General features: G+C 48.5%; 1 protein-coding gene across 2 annotated transcripts in view; it reads left to right on the forward strand.

Annotated features, from left to right (window-relative positions):
• The window catches only part of kbtbd3 (kelch repeat and BTB (POZ) domain containing 3), a 282090-nt gene that overhangs the window by 32397 nt on the left and 230287 nt on the right, over positions 1-19406 (forward strand). The window contains exon 1 of one of the 2 annotated variants that reach the window (XM_072476769.1): positions 7577-7631. The exons of the other annotated variant lie outside the window; for it this stretch is intronic. The gene's annotated coding sequence lies outside the window, so the exon portion shown is untranslated. Of the gene's footprint in view, positions 1-7576; positions 7632-19406 lie in introns of those variants that run through there. 2 annotated transcript variants of the gene reach the window in all.

A 19406-nucleotide genomic window follows, 5' to 3' on the forward strand; every position in this document is an offset into this window, starting at 1 on the left:
GGTTCTGGAGAAGGCTCCCTTCGGGGAGGAATGTCCGACGGCCACTGGCGTCGGTCCGGACGTCGCCTCGCCCAAGATACCGCAGGAGTGCGGGGGGACGTTTTCGGACGGAAGGGGTTGCGCCCCAAGGCATGCACTTCCATTCCCTGTAGCTCCTGCACTCCTCGCTCTGCGCTCTCTCGGGACAATACTATTTGAATGGCCTGTTGAAAAGTCAATGTTGGCTCCGCTAACAACTTTCTCTGGGTGGCCGCATTGTTAATACCGCAAACCAAACGGTCGCGTAACATTTCTGACAAGGTCTCCCCATAGTCACAGTACTCCACAATCCTGCGTAGCCTGGATAGAAAATCGGCAAGGGATTCTCCAGGGGTCCTCTCAGCGGTATTAAACCGGTAACGCTGGACTATCGTGGACGGGGTTGGGTTAAAATGTTGCCCCAATATATTCACAAGTTCATCAAACGTTTTGGTGTCCGGCGCAGCTGGGTATGTAAGGCTCCTAATCACCCCAAACGTTTGCGGGCCGCAGGCGGTGAGCAATATGACCACCTGGCGCTCGTTTTCGGTGATATTGTTTGCCCGGAAATAGTAATGCATCCGTTGTGCGTACTGGTTCCAGCTTTCCAGCGCAGCATCAAAAACATCCAAACGTCCGTACAGAGGTATAATAGAAAACAACTTCCAACCTGTATCCAACACAAATCCAGGGAGGTGGCTTCAGCAGTGTAGACAGCTATTCACTTTAACCCTCGTCGCCAGTTTTGTAAGGGCCACGAAGAACCCAGCACGAGTTTTAAGGATACAAAGTAATAATATTTATTTACAATAATATATATATATATAACAGCAGCAGCAACTTCCCTTGCTGCACACTCCTTCCTGCTGGTTCCAAACTGGCCAGCTTTATTTATACTTGGAGTTTACTAATGGTTTCTCCTCCCCCTCATTGGGGAAGCTCATACTCCCACAGGATTGTGGGATTGTCATTAGTCCCCAGCCAATGGTAAGCAGGCAGGTTATAACAGTTAGATTAATGCATTTTTGTGGTTAAGTCATGCTAGCTTAATCTTTCACATTGTTAGGTAGATGTCAATGTCAGCTGTACTGGAAAAACATTGAAATGGTTCATTTTGGTGCACGGGCCTTTATCCAGGACGTTACCAATATCTGTAGCCTTCACTGTGTCCAATGCAATTACATGCTTCTTAATATCAGTGGAATCAACTGATTTGGCTGGACAGTGATACCCATGATGGTGGAAATGTCAGGAGGACGCAGAATAGGATAATCTATTTGACACTTTTGTTTCCAGACAATTGCAAACACTTCAGACTAGCCTTTTATTCTCATGTGCTTGGCTCTAACATGCTTGAGGACAGAGATGTTTATTTAGCCACCAACTCCTGTTAATTACCTTGCTGTCCATCAACATTCTCAACTGGATGTGATGGGTTTACAGAGCTTTTCTCTAATCCATTGATTATGGGGTCAGTTAGATCTGACTATAGCCTAATGATTGATGATATAGCATAATATAACATGAATATTTGCATGTAGCCCTGTACGCTGACTTCATTAGGGTGGTGTCACATTAAGATATGATGCGCCTGATATGCCTTTCTAAATTCAATATTGAACCAGAGTTGGACTCTTAGCTTGATCATGATCATGGGCAGCACGGTAGCATTGTGGATATCACAATTGCTTCACAGCTCCAGGGTCCCAGGTTCGATTCCGGCTTGGGTCACTGTCTGTGCGGAGTCTGCACACCCTCCCCGTGTGTGCGTGGGTTTCCTCCGGGTGCTCCAGTTTCCTCCCACAGTCCAAAGATGTGCAGGTTAGGTGAATTGACCATGATAAATTGCCCTTAGTGTCCAAAATTGCCCTTAGTGTTGGGTGGGGTTACTGGGTTATGGGGATAGGGTGGAGGTGTTGACCTTGGGTAGGGTACTCTCGTGTTCCCCCTTTTATAGTGCATGTGCTCTTACTAGTGATTGGCTGCGATGTTGTGTGTGTGCTGGTTGGTCCAAATGCCTGTCCATCAGTGTGTGTGTGATTGCACCATGATATGCTGATCTGGATATCATGACATCCCCCCTTTTCACAAGAAATATGTGCCTGCATGATAATAAATAGGATTGTGAACTGGGTGCAACTAAATATGTGCGTGTGAGATTAACTACAAAATGTACAGGAGGCTAACTATATACATAGGAAGATGTCAGGTGCAACATAAGAACAAAAGTGTACCAAGAACGGAACAAATGCAAACTCTCAAACACAGAACGATAATAGAAACATGTCAACAGTATTGTAAACCAGTTCAGTAAGTCCAATGGAACAAAAGAAACCAAAACAAGCTCATAAGTTCAGTCTTTCAGGTGGGCGACGAATTCGGGTTGACCGTCTCAAGGGTGGGTCAGGAGCCACCGGCTGAGGAATGGGCCTATCGACGGGCGAGAGAGGAAAATGCATCGTGGCAGGAAGCTCAACAAAGTCGACATCAGGGGCAACAGGAGGGCATGGCACCGGTGCAGAGTGTCATAGCGAGCGCGGAGTCAAACAAAGGGCCCGCCGATTGTGGCGGCGAACAGAGCCATCAGGCATGCGAACAACGAATGATCGGGGAGCTACCTGGCGGAGAACCTCAGCCGTTGCTGACCAGCCACCGTCCGGAAGGTGTATGCGGACATTGTCGCCAGGCTCCAGGGCAGGAATATCAGTCGCCCGAGCATCATGTGTCACCTTCTGCTGATCACGCTGTTGCTGCATCTTCCGCAAGACCGGGGCATGATCGAGGTCAGGAACATGAATGGACGGGACAGTTGTCCTGATGGTGCGACCCATCAACAGCTGAGCCGGCGACAGGCCCGTGGACAGTGGGGCCGAGCGATAAGCCAGCAAGGCTAGACAGAAGTCAGACCCGGCATCAGCAGCCTTGCAAGAAGCCTCTTAACAATATGGACGCCCTTCTCCGCCTTGCCATTCGATTGAGGATACAACGGACTGGACGTCACATGCGTGAAGTTGTAGGCAGTGGCAAAGGAAGACCATTCCTGACTTGCAAAGCAAGGCCCGTTGTCAGACATGACGGTGAGCGGAATGCCATGGCGAGCGAAGATCTCCTTGAATGCCCGGATGACAGCAGATGATGAAGTGTCGTGCAGGCGTATGACCTCCGGGTAACTCGAGAAATAGTCAATGATAATAACGTAGTCCCTGCCGAACGCGTGAAAGAGGTTGACACCGACCTTCGACCGGGGGAAGTGACCAACTCGTGGGGCTAAAGGGTCTCATGGGGTTGCGCCGGCTGAAACCTCTGGCAGGTGGGCAGTTGAGCACCATGTTGGCGATGTCGTCGCTGATGCCCGTCCAGTACACAGCCTCTCGGGCCCTCTGTCTGCACTTCTCGACTCCGAGATGGCCTTCGTGCAGTTGCTCGAGCACAAGCTGGTGCATACTGTGTGGTATCACAATCCGGCCCAATTTTAAGAGGATGCCATCAACGACAGCCAGGTCATCCCGGACATTGTAAAATTGTGGGCACTGCCCCTTTAGCCACCGTTCTGTCATGTGGCGCATCACTCGTTGTAGCAAGGGGGTCAGCTGCAGTCTCACGTCGAATGTGAGCCTGACGTGCATCAGTGGCCGGCAGATTGGCCGATGTGAAGGTTACCTGTGCCTCGACCTGACACACGAACCCCTCGGGGTCGGACGATGTGTTGACCGCGATGATAAGCTCCTTCCCCGGGGTGTAGACAAGCTGGAAGTCGTACCTCTGGAGCTTGAGAAGAATGTGCTGGAGGCGAGGGGTCATGTCGTTTAGATCCTTCTGGATAATGCCGACCAGAGGGCGATGGTCGGCCTCTACAGTGAACTGCAGAATACCATAGACATAGTCATGAAACTTGTCAATGCCCGTCAACAATCCTACGCACTCCTTCTCGATCTGCGCATAGCGCTGTTCTGTGGGGGTCATGGCCCGCGAGGCATAGGTGACCGGAGCCCATGATGTGTCGTCCCATTGCAGGAGGACCGCACCAATACCCAATTGGCTGGCATCCGAGGAGATCTTTGTCACCCGTGTGGTATCGAGAAACTCCAATACCGGGGCGGTGGTGAGTTTGACCTTGAGCTCCTCCCATTCACTCTGGTGTGCAGGCAGCCACTGGAACTCCGTGGTCTTCTTGACCAGGTGGCGAAGAGCAGTCGTGTGTGAAGCAAGGTTGGGAATGAACTTCCCCAGGAAGTTGACCATCCCGAGAAAGCGTTGCACTGCCTTCTTGTCTGACGGCCGCTGAATGGCCGTGATGGCTGCCACCTTGTCGGCATCCGACCGGACACCCGACCGGGAGATGTGGTCCCCCAAAAACTTCAGTTCAGTCTGGCCAAAAGAGCATTTAGCTTGGTTAAGGCGCAGGCCCTGATCTCGGATACATGCAAAGACACGCTGGAGACGACTGATGTGCTCCTGTGGTGTTGTTGACCAGATGATAATATCGCTTACGTAGACGCGTACCCCTTCAATGCCCTCCATCGTCTGTTCCATGATGCGATGGAACACTTCGGAAGCAGAAATGATTCCGAATGGCATTCTGTTGTAGCAGAACCTGCCAAATGGAGTGTTGAAAGTGCAGAGCTTCCGGCTGGACGGATCCAGTTGAATCTGCCAAAAGCCCTTTGAGGCATCAAGCTTGGTAAATATTTTTGCCCGAGCCATTTCGCTCGTGATCTCTTCCCGCTGAGGTATAGGGTAGTGCTCCCTCATGATGTTGGAATTCAAGTCTTTCGGGTCAATGCAGATCCGGCGCTCGCCGGACGGTTTCTTCACACACACCATGGAGCTGACCCATGGCGTTGGTTCCGTGACTCGGGAAAGCACTCCTTGGTCCTGCAAGTCCTTCAGCTGTTGCTTGAGGCGGTCCTTGAGGGGTGCTGGGACCCTACGAGGGGCGTGAATGACTGGGGTGGCATCCGGTTTGAGCCGTATTTTGTACGTGTAGGGAAGTGTGCCCATGCCCTCAAAAACCTCCTGGTTGTGCGCAAGGAGTGAGTGGAGCTGCGCCCTAAAGTCTACATCGGGAAAGTCCGATGTGCCGTCAGGAGACAAAGTGTGGACTCGCCGAACGAGGTGGAGAATCTTGCACGCCTGTGCGCCTAACAGAGAGTCCTTCGAGGATCCTACGATCTCAAATGACAGCTTGGCCGTGCGCGAGTTGTGGGTGACTTCCAGCTGGCAGGACCCCATGGCCGGGATGACGTTCCCATTGTAATCCACCAATTGACAGTGGGAAGGTAGAATGGGTGGTTTGACCTTTAATGCCTGGAAAGCTGACCATGCGAGCAGATTGGCGGAGGCACCAGTGTCCAGGAGAAATGTGACTTGGGATCGGTTGACCATCAGGGTGGCACACCACTCATCGTCCGGATCAATGGTGTGGACTGGCAGCTGCTGGTGGCGCCTACTTGGGGACAGCCTGTTCTTATGGATAACCGCAACGCGGAAGGGCTCACTGTCATCGGTGTCGCCGGTCTGCAAGGTGTCTGGAGGTGAGCCAGTGAATGTAGGCTGAATGGCCCGCACGGCCCTGCGAGACTGGCAGAATTGTTGCGAGTTGGCAAGGTTGAGGTGCTCGACAACAGGCAACATAGTGGCCCAACCTGCCACAGCGTAGGCACTGTCGGGTTCTAGCAGGACATTGCCGCTTTAAATGTGCAGATCCACAGTTGCTGCACGTCGTGACGTCATTACGTTCATTGCGTCACCGCACATGCGCGGTGCGGTCCTGCGTAGTGCGCACCTGCGCAACGCATTCCCCTGCCTCAGCGTCCCTTATTTTGGCCTTGGAAAGCGCGCGAAATGGCCGCCCTCATCCGGGCCGCGGGCTGGGAGGCACTCAATCGACCAGACCTGCTCCGCCTCGGGGGCCGCGTGCCGCGCTGTTTCGGCCGCCTGGATATGGGAGTACCGGCTGGTCACGTTTTCATGGAGTCGCCAGGGTGAGTTGATTCACTTTAAGGAGCTGCTGGCGTAGGGTCTCTGACACAACCCCAAAAACTATCTGATCCCTTATCATGGAGTCGGAGGTGGCCCCGTAGCCGCAGGATTGCGCAAGGATGCGGAGGTGTGTTAGCTATGATTGAAAAGGTTCATCCTTACCCTGCAGGCGCTGCTGAAATAGATACCATTCGAAGCTCTCATTTACTTCCACGCGGAAGTGTTCATCGAACTTGAGCAGCACCGTTTTTTGCTTTTTTTGGCCTCGCCTTCCGCGAATGCCAGGGAGTTAAAGACGTGGATGGTATGTTGCCCTGCCGTGGAGAGGAGAAGGGCTATCTTCCTGGTGTCCGATGCATTCTCCCTGTCTGTGGCCTCGAGGAATAGCTGGAAGCGCTGTTTAAAAAACTTCCAGTTTTCACCTAGATCGCCAGCAATTCGGAGCGGCTGCGGCGGGCTGATGCTTTCCATGGATCTGGATGGCGGATGGTTGAAATGGTGCAGGTAGGTCTCACAGTCGCTGGTCTGCGTCCACTCGTGGTATCATGTCATGTTGGGTGTCCTGATACACAAATGAGCCAACACGGCTGTAGATGGTACAACTTGATTTTATTATGTTAACCAACAGATGCAACTAACTATAGACTTGGGTACGTTCGCTACCAGCTAACCTATGGACCTAGCCCTATCACTAATGGTGGTGAGGCACTCAGCACATGGTCTATGTCTGAGTGTCACGGTGCAAGCTCTGTATCCCGAGCTGTCTCCTACCAGAATCAGCGGGAACTCTCGTGTTCCCCCTTTTATAGTGCGTGTGCTCTTACTAGTGATTGGCTGCGATGTTGTGTGTGTGCTGGTTGGTCCAAATGCCTGTCCATCAGTGTGTGTGTGATTGCACCATGATATGCTGATCTGGATATGACAGCATCCTCCAGGTAATGTTCAACATGGAAAAGTGCTAATTCATTTTTCAGGGGAGTGATCCACAGGAAGTTCCCTTCATCTTGTTTGACCCAACGCCTGAGAATCCAGAATTGGTATGGAGCCAGAAAGTGGTAATATGAATGGGTACATGTTCCTTGTTTTATTTTGATTCCGGAGTTGCTTTTTCAAAAAATGTTTTGGTGATTGTTCACTTATCTCTGATTGATAACTAGGTCATCTCACAAATAATTAACAGTCGGCCACATAATATTAGGCTGGATTCATATGGAGGCCAGATTTGGTAGGGATGTTAAATTCTGTTCCCTGAAAGATGTTAGTGAACTAGTTGAGCTATAACAACAATTCAGAAGTTTCTACGGCTGTTTTGCGACAAATTATCAAAGTTATTGTATTCAGTTTCACAACTTATCGTGGTAGGATTTCACTGCATGATTTTGGATTGTTCAGTGCCATGACCATGATACTAATTATAGCCATTATTGTTCAAAGGTTGATGAATATTTGTAAATTAGTTTTAATATGATGACATAAACAGTTTTATGATATCATCAGCAGTATATGTTATGACATCATTTTGGAACTATTATGCTAAGCAACAAATGTAACATTTCTACCGTTGTCCCTTAGTCACATAACAACATTCTGTGTGAACAGCAGACTGATTCTTATATTTATTCCAAGCTGAGGTAAAGTTTTATGCACTTACTAATACTTTAAACATTGTTAATATTTAGTTTTAACTTTTGCAAATACTTCTATTACCAATTTGCTTTGAAGTAAAATATTACCATAAATTTTGTTTTAAGATTTCCATCTTTATTCCTGCTCTATTCTGGAGGCTTCAATATAACTCAAAACCCATGTTGAAATTTACGTTTTAGGTCTAGTCAACACACTCTGGGGCAAAATGGGATATTCCTAAAAATGGGCATGGAGAACACAATATTTGATTAACCCATGCCAATGCAGGTGACAAGTAAACTTTGTGTGCCTTCTTATTTACATGATTGCAGCATTGTAGCCTGTGCTAACTGCTGTTGAGTGTCTCACAGCAGTCCAGCAATCTGTCTTCCAACATATTACTAGGAGGCTGAGATGTCACCACTGGTGGAGTGGCAGTGGCTCCATGCAATGCAAACCAGCTCATCCTCTCAGGTTAACAGCATTCATACTCCCACCTCTCCCCTTACCATTGCCTGACAGCCATCCAATCCAGGCCTCTGCAGCCCATGCCAAGGTGGGGCAGTCTAAAGCTGAGCCTCCTTTCATTTTTCCTATTCATTCTTGGATCTGGACATCCATGGCAAAGCCAGCATTTATCCCCATCCCTAATTGCCCTTGAGCAGGTGGTAGGGAGCAACCTTCTTGAACCACTACTGTCCTTGGGGTTCAGGTGAACCCATGCTGCTGTTAGCAAAGTTCGAGAGTTTTCACTCCGTGATAGTGAAGGAATAGCAATATAATTCAAGTTAAGTTGGTGGGTGGCTTGGAGGGGAAGTTGCAGGTGGTATTGTTGCCATGTATCTGCTGCCCTTGTTCTTTGTATCAGAGGGCATGGATTTGAAAGTGCTGTTGAAGGATCCTTGGCTAATTATTACAGTGCATCCTGGCAGTTGAGGGTGGTATATGGGTTGGTGATCAAATGGGCTTCTTTGTATTGGATGGTGTCAAAGCTTTTTGAGTGATTTTGGAACTGCAATCATCTACACATTCTAGGCTCAGAGCTGTATGAAATCATACAGCAAGGATTTTGTAGTCTCCACGGCAAGTCAGCAGTATTCTTCAAACCACTGGGTAACATTGAATAGGAACAGTAAGTCCGGCAAGGGCACCTGGAAGACAGACACTGAGGGAAATTCTCATGATTGGGGAATCATTGGAAAACTGCCCGTATCATTTGTTATTTAATAGAGGGAAATCAGGAAATTTAGAGCCGTTTAGAACAGTTGGCTTGTATTGTCGGGAAATTGATGGAGTCTGTAGTTAAGGATATTCAAGAACATCTTGAAATTTTTAAGTGATCAGAGTGAGCCAATAAGGATTTGTAGAGGGTAGATGTCGCCTGACGAATCGGATTACATTTTTAAAATTAATTCAAGTGATGTGGGCTTTGGTGGCTAGGCCAGCATTTATTTCCATCCCTAATTGTGGCCGTGAGGAGCTGGTGATGAGCTGACTTCTTGAACTGTTGCAGCCTATGTAGTGTAAGTACACCCACAGTGCTGGTAGGGAAGATGTTCCATGATTTTGACCCAGCAACAGTGAAGAAAGGGCAATATATTTCCAGGTTAGGATGGTAAGAGGTTTGGAGGGGATCTTCCAGCTGGTGGTGCTCTTTGAATCTACTGCCTTTGTCCTTTTAGATGCTAATGTCATGGGTTTGGAATGTGCTACCTAAAGAGCCTTGGTTAGTTCTCGCAGTGTATTTTGTAGATGGTACACACTGCTGCAACTGTACATCGGTGGTGTAGGGAGTGAATGTTTATCATTGGGGTGCTAATGAAGCAGGTTGCTTTGTCCTGGATTTTTAAAAAATTTACATACGAGATGTGGCGTCACTCGTTAGGCCAGATTTTTTTTATTGCCCATCCCTAGTTGCCCTTCAGAAAGTGGTGGTAAATTACCTTCTTAAATCGCTGCAGTACTTGAGGTGTGGGTACACACATTGTGCTGTTATGGAGGGAGTTCCAGGATGTTGCCCCAGTGACAGTGAAGGAACAGCGATATATTTCCAAGTCTGGGTGGTCTAAGGAACCTTGGTGGGTTACTGCAGTGCATCTTGTAGATGGTACACATGGCTCCCACTGTTCGTCGGTGGTGGAGGGTTTGAATATTTGTGGAAGGGAGAGCAATCAAGCAGGCGGCTTTGTCCTCAATGGTGTTGAGCTTTTTGAGAGTTGTTGGAGCTGCACTCATCCAGGCAAGTGGAGAGTATTCCATTATACTCCTGGCTTGTGCCTTGTAGATGATGGACAGGCTTTGGGGGTCAGGAGGTGAGTTACTAGTGGTAGGGTTCCTAGTCTTTGACCTGCCCTGATGGCCACAGTATTAATGTGGCTAGTCCAGTTCAGTTTCTGATCAATGGTAACCCCCAGGATGTTGATTGTGGGGGATTCAGCGATGGTAATGTCATTCATTAAATGTCAAGGGGCGGTGGTTACTGTTAAGTAATGGGTTAAGAGACATTGCAATTAGTTGTCTCATTTATGTTAAGTGTCCATTAATTGACACTGATATGGTAAAGGGGCTTCAGGTGGCCTCTGTCAGGTGGCGTGTTAAGAGTTTTGTGCAGAGGCTGTGGAAGTGAAATTGGTGTTTGGTGAAAAGGAACAAGAACTTTAGACTCTTCATTTCACAGCAACTAAAACGTCTAACAATGGTAGCAGAGGATGGTTGCTGTGCAAATGTGAAGGTTTGAAAGATACAACTTTTCCTGATCAAACCAAGGAGTGAGTGAGAAGGAAAAAAAAAAGATACATGGCTGAACCCAGGATAAAGATGGCTGGCTATGACTATCCTCCCTTATTTTCTGAATGGGAATCGTACGACCAATGGAGAAGTGCAGTAGTTATGTGGACTAAAGTAACTGCTTTGGGAAAGAGAAAACAAGGTATGGCATTGGCTCTTTCTCTACCATATGGCAGTAAAATCTGAAACAAAGTGCTTTCTGAGCTGGAATTGGAAGAGTTAGACTCAGAAGAAGGTCTGGAGACTTTATTACATTATATGGATAAGATTTATAAGAAAGATGACTTGTTAAGTGCGTATGAAGCATGGTTGGATTTTGATAAGTTCTGAAAAATGGAGGATATCTCCATGGAAGACTATATAATGGAATTTGGTAGACCATATAAAAGGCTGCAGAAACACAATCTGGAATTTCCAGTCTGTGTTGGTCTTTAAATTACTTGACTGTGCTAGAGTGAGCAACATGGATAGGCTCCTGGTTTTGACAGGAGTTCAGTTTACTGATAAGGATACCTTATTCGAACAGATGACAAAAGCTTTACAAATGTTTCTGGGGAAACATTCGATTCCGATGGCTCTGATGACCCAAATAGGTCAACCTGCAATAAGGCAGAATATGGAAGATACACTAGTAACAGGATGGCAAAATCGTATGGCTATGAACAGGGCTCAAGACTATAGACGGAGACCGAGACAAGGAAATTATGAAGACAGAAACCCAGTTAGAACCTACAATAGGAAGATGAACCCCAGAAATGCACGGGGCATTATAAATCAATGTTTTCGATGTGACTCTCAATACCATTATGCTTTCAACTGTCCAACTCGTCATGCTAGAGTGTTTGAAGCGACACATGACACGGAAGAGTCAGAAGAGGAAAAAGATAGTGACCAGAAAGAAGGCATTGTCCTATTGACAAGCAGTTTTACGCCGGTAATGAGGGTGTTGGTTGCAGAATCCTTCAACTGTGATGTATTGGAGAGTGGCTGCACATCTACTGTGTGTGGAATTGACTGGTTAAAATGTTACCTGGACTCTTTGAATGCTGAAAATCGTAACAAGGTTAAGGAATTTGAAAGTTCCACAAGTTTCAGGTTTGGGGATGATAATACTCTGAAGTCGCTGAAAAGAGTGGTGATCCCTTGCAATATTGCCGGAGTGAATCATTTCATTAGCACGGATGTTGTATCAAGTGAGATACCTTTGCTTCTGAGCAGACCATCGATGAAGAAAGCACACCTGAAACAGGATAAGGCAACAGTTTTTGGAAAGACTGTACGACTTACCATTTACACAGTCGGGACACTATTGTATTCCATCACTGACAAATAATTTTTCAAGTAGAGTGGTTAAGGATGTGTTAACGGCAGTTGAAAATGGGACTTTAGCTGATAAAAAGCTTGTGGTATTAAAACTGCATAGGGAATTTGCACATCCGTCTCCTCGGAGGCTGAACAATCTATTAAAGGATGCAGGGGTAAGGGATGATGACTATACTAAACTGATAGAACAGGTTAGTGACCGCTGTGAAGTTTGTAGGAAGGACAGAAGACACCAGCATGACCGATAGTAACCCTACCTTTGGCCAGGGATTTTAACGACATTGTGGCCATGGACCTTAAGATCTGGGATAAAGCAAATAATATATTTATTTTGAATTTTGTAGATTTAGCAATCAGATTTAGTCAATCAACGATTGTACGAAGTAAAGAAAAGAGAGTAATTCTGGATCTAATCGTGGAAAATTGAACAGGGACAGGAATGGGTCCACCGGCAAAATTCCTTACAGACAACGGGGGAGAATTTGCTAATGATGAGTTTAGGGATATGTCTGAAAACATGAATATCAGAGTTATGAATACGGCTGCAGAAAGCCCATTTAGTAATGGTGTCTGTGAAAGAAATCATGCTGTCATCGATGACATGATTCGGAAAATTTTGTCAGATCAACCAAATTGCAGGCTAAATTCAGCTTTAGCATGGGCAGTACATGCAAAGAATTCATTGCAGATGGTTGGGGGCTATAGTCCTTATCAATTAGTGTTTGGTAGAAATCCTAAAATTCCGTCCATTTTGGATGACCAGCCTCCAGCTTGGGAGGGGACTACAATTAGCTCTGGTTTTGCTGAACATTTAAATGCATTACATAGCAGTAGAAAAGCTTTTTTGGAAGCAGAAGTCTCTGAAAGAATTCGCAGAGCTTTAAGACATAACGTACGGCCATCAGATGCCGTTTTTCAGCAAGGAGGCATGGTATACTATAAGAGAGACAATTCTAATGAATGGACAGGCCCAGGGAAGATCATAGGCATAGATGGCAAAACAATTATTTTGCAACATGGTAATCAAACTGTTAGGGTCCATTCATCAAGGATAATGGGTACAGGTTACAAATTTTCAAATTTAGACAGGCAGACAGACATGACGAGGAACCAGAGTCATCTGGTACGCATGTGTTACAGAAGTATGAGGACCAATTAACTGATATAGACAGGGTTTCTGTGGAGGAACACAACACTTCTGGTGAATTAAAACAGGCCATTTTTCCGAAAGGGCAACTGCCAAAAGTTGGTACAAAAGTGACATACTTGCCTGAAGGGTCTAGTCAATGGAAGGATGCAACTGTTCTTAGTAGAGCAGGGAAGGCCACTGGAAAATATAAACATTGGTTAAATGTACAGCATTCAGGGGAAGGAGTCAAGACAATGGATTGGGAAAACGAAGTTCCAAAATGGATGGCACAGAAACGCAGGGACAGTTCAGATAGTACATTGGATAGTGAACAGGTCTGCAGGAAAAGGTCGAGAACTATTGAAAGGACATCCCACAGCAGAAGGGAAAGATCAAGCAGTAGCAGTACAGAATGAGATACCAGGCAGGAGAGGGGATGTAGTTTGTCAAGATCTCGGAACATGAGTAAGACTACAAATACTAATAGGAGTAGAAGCCCACATGCACGTGAGATTTTGGTGGCTTCAAATAAATTAGATGAAATAGTTATTAAAGAAGCTAAACAGCAAGAATTGCATAGTAGGAGTGAATTTGGGGTATACACGGAATCTCTGGTTTGAGGAAAGAATTCAGGGTTGGAAGTCAGGCTTCCGGTGCATTTAAATATATTGGACTGGAAATTGGACAGACTAAGTTAGGGGCAACTTTACGTCAGCAATCTTATTTGGAAAGCATCACCCCAATAGCAATTAGTCGTGGCCGAGTTTCACAAAAAGACGCAATGGTTTCAAAGAGAGAAAAAGAGCAACTGCGAAGTTTAATTGGGCAACTGAACTGGTTAGGTAGACAGACTAGACCGGATGTGAGTTTTGATGTCTTAGAGTTGAGTACAAAAATCCCAAAGTGGAAGACATAATAAGAGCAAATAAAGCGTTGGCGAAACTAAAAATGCAGGAGTGTGTTTTGAAGTTCCCGGTTTTAGGTGACCTTAAGCACTTGAAACTCATAGTTTATAGTGATGCGTCCTTCACAAATTTATGTGATGGGGTTTCAAGCGCAGGAGGTTTTATCATTTTCCTTTTGGGGAACAATGGTAAATGTTGCCCACTTGTGTGGGAAACAAAGAAAATAAGGAGAGTGGTAAAAAGCACTTTGGCTGCTGAGATGTTAAGCCTTGTAGAGGCGGTGGATATGGCTTTTATATAAGTATGATATTGACAGAAATTTTGGGATTAGGGGATTTGGGTAATATACCTATTGACTGTCACATTGACAATAAATCCCTGTCGGAAAATGTGCACTCTACAAAAAGTGTCAATGAAAAGAGGTTACGAATAGACATCGCAAGTTTGAAGCAGATGTTGGACAGAGGGGAAATAACAAAAATTAAATGGGTCAACAGGAGCTATCAACTGTCAGACTGTTTTACGAAAAGAGGGGTGAGTTCACAGAAACTTTTGGATATTGTTAATGAAGGGCGCTTGTTTCTGTGACTTTTTTTTCTTTCTCGTCCAAACAAAAAAAAAAGGGGGGGGACATCATGTGTGTGTTTTTGAGTTTCTTGAAATGTTGTTTTCACCTAATTTTTTTTTTCTCCAAGGAAGGGGAGACTGTTAAGAAATGGGTTAAGATACATTGCAATTAGTTGTCTCATTTATGTTAAGTATCCATTAATTGACACTGATATGTAAAGGGGCTTCAGGTGACCTCTGTCAGGTGGTGTGTTGTTAAGAGTTTTGTGCAGAGGCTGTGGAAGTGAAATAAATGGTGTTTGGTGAAAAGGAACAAGAACTTTAGACTCTTCATTTCACAGCAACTAAAACGTCTAACAGTGGTGATGCACGATCAATGACCATTAAACCGAGGTTGTACTCCAACTGATGGCTTTAATAATCTAGATGTTTCCCCCAGCAGCTCAGGTACAGAATGAAGGCTGTTGGGGCGGCACGGGCTCTTATACCCAGCCTAGCAGGGCAGAGCTACCATACATCTTAACCAATAGAAAGCATACAGTTTCCACCAATGGTGTTCCAGCCTATCAGGTACCGTAATACCTCTACTACCACATTCACCCCCTGTTAAAAAGAGTCCAGCGGGGGGGGGGTGGCCTGATACTACAAACATGGCAAGGTGGTAGAATTATGGAGGTACCGTAATACCTCCGTACAGCGTTTTGTAACTATTTACAATTCTGATAGCTATTTACAAATGATGATTTAAATTTACAGTTTACAGTTTACAATTTAAAATGAAGCAATCAGTCGATCGGGGGCCCTGATCATCCTCTGTGATCGTCGGAGCTTCGGTGGTGACTCCGGTGGAGGCTCGGGCGTCTGTGACTCCGGGAGCGTGGCTTCGATCTCCATGGCAGCTTCGGACCCCTTGATGGCGCTGGTGGGGAAAACGGTTGACCTGGGAAGGGAGCGCCTGCGCGGTGCGTCGGTGGGTGGGGGGGCCTAGATGGGGCTGGTGGAAGGACCGATCCTCCTGTAAGGTGCCCTGGTGGAGGGGAAGGTGGGACTGGTGGCTGGGGTGTGCGTGGGGCTCCGGCGGGTGCCAGGTCTCGTAGGGAGACCGTATCTTGTCTGGCCGTCGGGGTACGCCTCGTAGGCGTACTGGGGGTTAGCATGGAGCAGATGGACCCTCTCGACCAACGGGTCCGACTTGTGTGCCTGCCCATGTTTTGGAGCAGGATAGGTCCGGGAGCTGCCAGTCAGGTCGGGAGCGAGGTCCCAGAGGAGGACTTCCTGGGGAAGACAAGGAGACGTTCGTGAGGTGTCTGGCTGGTGGTGGTACAGAGCAGCGACCGGATGGAGTGGAGGGCACCTGGGAGGACTTCCTGCCACCGGGAGACTGGGAGGTTCCTGGACCGTAGGGCCAGTAGGACGGTCTTCCAGACCGTTCCGTTCTCCCTCTCTACCTGTCCGTTACCCCGGGGGTTGTAACTGGTCGTCCTGCTCGAGGCGATGCCCTTGCTGAGCAGGAATTGACGCAGTTCGTCGCTCATAAAGGAGGACCCCCTATCACTATGTATGTAAGCAGGGAACCCGAACAGTGCAAAGATGCTATGAAGGGCCTTGATGACGGTGGTTGCGGTCATGTCGGGGCAGGGGATGGCGAATGGGAACCGGGAGTACTCGTCAATCACGTTCAGGAAGTACGTGTTGCGGTCGGTGGAGGGGAGAGAGCGTTTGAAGTCCATACTGAGGCGTTTCAAAGGGACGGAAAGCCTTTATCAGGTGCGCTTTCTCTGGCCGGGAGAAGTGCGGTTTGCACTCCACGCAGATTTGGCAGTCCATGGTGGCTGCCTTGACCTCCTCGATGGAGTAGGGCAGGTTGCGGATCTTGACAAAATGGAAAAAGCGAGTGACCCCCGGGTGGCATAGGTCCTCGTGGAGGGCTCAGAAGCGGTCCACTTGTGCGGTGGCACATGTGCCGCGGGACAGGGCGTCAGGAGGCTCATTTAGCTTCCCTAGACGGTACAAGATCTCGTAATTGTAGGTGGAGAGTTCGATCCTCCACCGCAAGATCTTGTCGTTTTTTACCTTGCCCCGCTGCGCATTATCAAACATGAAAGCAACCGACCATTGGTCAGTGAGGAGAGTGAATCTCCTGCCGGCCAGGTAATGCCTCCAATGTCACACAGCTTCTACTATGGCCTGGGCCTCCTTTTCGACTGAGGAGTGGCGGATTTCGGAAGCATGGATGGTACGTGAGAAGAAGGCCACTGGTCTGCCCGCTTGGTTGAGGGTGGCCGCCAGAGCTACGTCAGACGCATCGCTCTCGACCTGGAAGGGGAGTGACTCGTCGATGGCATGCATCGTTGCCTTTTCAATGTCTGCTTTGATGCGGCTGAAGGCCTGGCGGGCCTCTATCGACAGGGGAAAAGCTGTGGATTGGATCAGGGGATGTGCCTTGTCCGCATAGTTGGGGACCCACTGGGCGTAGTAACTGAAAACCCTAGGCAGTGCTTCAGGGCCTTGGAGCAGTGAGGGAGGGGGGACTACATAAGGGGGCGCATGCGTTCAGGGTCGGAGCCTATAACGCCATTTCGCACTTCGCAGCCAAGGATGGCTAGGCGGTCGGTGCGAAACACGTATTTATCCTTGTTGTATGTAAGGTTAAGGATTTTAATGTCCGGAGGAATTTTCGGAGGTTGGTGCCATGGTCCTGCTGGTCATGGCCGCAGATGGTGACATTATCGAGATACGGGAATGTTGCCCGTAAACCGTACCGGTCAACCATTCGGTCCATCTCGCGCTGGAAGACCGAGACCCCATTGGTGACACCGAAGGGAACCCTTAAGAAGTGGTAGAGCCGCCCATCTGCCTCGAAGACAGTGTATTTGCGGTCACTAGTGCGGATGGGGAGCTGGTGGCAGGCGGACTTGAGGTCCACCGTAAAGAAGACCTTCTAATGCGCGATCCTGTTTACCAGATCAGATATGCGGGGGAGAGGGTACGCGTCCAGCTGTGTAAACCTGTTGATGGTCTGACTGTAGTCGATGACCACCCTATGCTTCTCCCCGGTCTTTACCACCACTACTTGAGCTCTCCAGGGGCTGTTACTGGCTTCAATGATCCCTTCCCTCAATAGCCTTTGGACCTCTAACCTAATAAAGATCCAGTCCTGGGCACTGTACCGTCTGCTCCTGGTGGCGATGGGTTTGCATTCCGGGGTGAGGTTCACAAACAGGGAAGGCGGGTCGACCTTAAGGGTAGCGAGGTCGCAGACAGTGAGGGGGGGGTATAGGGCCGCCGAATTTGAAAGTTAGATTTTGGAGGTTACACTGGAAGTCTAAACCCAGGAGTGTAGCTGCGCAGAGGTGGGGAAGGATGTAGAGACGGAAATTTTTGAACTCCCTTCCCTGGACTGTGAGGTTTGCTACACAAAACCCTCCACTGAGTGTGAACCGGAGGCCAGGGAGATTTTTTGATTAACGGGGTGGATGAGGAGAGAACAATGCCTTACCATGTCGGGGTGTATGAAGCTCTCTGTGCCCCCAGAGTCGATTAGGCAGGACGTCTCGTGCCCGTTGATGAATACAGTCGTTGTAGCAGTTGAGAGTGTTAGAGACCGGGACTGATCCAGAGTCACCGAGGCTAATCGCAGCAGTTGAGAGTTTCTTTGGGCAATGCGTGGTCAGCCGAGCTGGGGTCCTGGGGGTTCATCCAAGATGGCGGCTCCCATTGGTCGCACATGGCTGGAGGTGCACAAAATGGCGGTGCCCATCCCTCTAACGTGGCGTCTGCGGGACAAGATGGCAGCGCCCGGGGTCCGCACGTGACCCTGGAGTAGGGAGATGGCGGCGACCGCCGGCCGCACGGGGACCGTGGAGAGGTTTGTGGTGGCGGTCCGCATTCGCCGCCAGAGACCGCAGCAACTGCACTAGCCTGACATACCCCCACGAAATGGCCCTTTTTGCCACATCCCTTGCAGGTGGATGCGCGGGCAGCACTGGCGGGGGTGCTTTGCCTGCCCACAAAAATAGCAGCGGGACCCCCCCGGGGTTGCCAGGCCGCCTTGCAGCGCAGGCTTGTGGGGGGATGTCTTTGGGTCAGCTTTGGAGGGGTTCCACGCTGCCCAGGGGGCAGCCGCGTGGTCGGGAACGTAAGCGCGGGCGTTCCTGGAGGCCACGTCCAGGGAGCTTGCAAGGGCGCGTGTCTCCTTGAGACCCTGAGTGTATTTTTCTAGCAGTCGCTGGCGGATTTGTGAGGATAGCATACCTGCCACGAAAGCGTCCCGGACCAAGAGTTCAGTGTGTTCGCTCGCCAAAACTTGCGGGCAGCTGCAGTTTCTCCCCAACACCAGGGGTGCACGGTAGAATTCTTCCAGCGATTCCCCAGGGGTTTGTCGCCTTGTTGCAAGCAGATGCCGGGCGTAGACCTGGTTTGCCGGGCGAATATAATGTCCTTTTAGCAGCTGTATTGCTGCATCGAAGTCTTCCGCTTCCTCGATGAGGGTGTAAATTTCCGGGCTCACCCTTGAGTGCAGGACTTGCATTTTCTGCTCTCCTGTGCGTGTGTTTTCGGCCGTCCCGAGATACCCTTTAAAGCAGGCCAGCCAGTGCTTGAAGATTGCCGCTGAGTTCGCCGCATGGGGGCTGAGTTGCAGACACTCCGGCTTGATTCGGAGCTCCATCCTTTTTATTTTTAAAAACTAGCTTATTAATTTGATGCACGATCAATGACCACTAAAGCGAGGTTGTAGTCCAACTGAAGGCTTTAATAAGCTAGATGTTTCCCCCAGCAGCTCAGGTACAGAATGAAGGCTGCTGGGGCGGCACGGGCTCTTATACCCCACCTAGCAGGGCGGAGCTACCATACATCTTAACCAATAGAAAGCATACAGTTTCCACCAATGGTGCTCCAGCCCATCAGGTACCGTAATACCTCTACTACCACAGGTGGTTCGATCTTCTCTTGTGGGAGATGGTCATTGCCTGGCACTTGTATGTCGTGAATGTAACTTGCCACTTGTCAGCCCAAGCTTGGATAGTGTCCAGGTCTTGCTGCATTTCGACATGGACTGCTTCATTATC

This window comes from Scyliorhinus torazame, chromosome 15 (assembly GCF_047496885.1).
Source record: "Scyliorhinus torazame isolate Kashiwa2021f chromosome 15, sScyTor2.1, whole genome shotgun sequence".
Classification (NCBI taxonomy): Eukaryota; Metazoa; Chordata; class Chondrichthyes; order Carcharhiniformes; family Scyliorhinidae; genus Scyliorhinus; species Scyliorhinus torazame.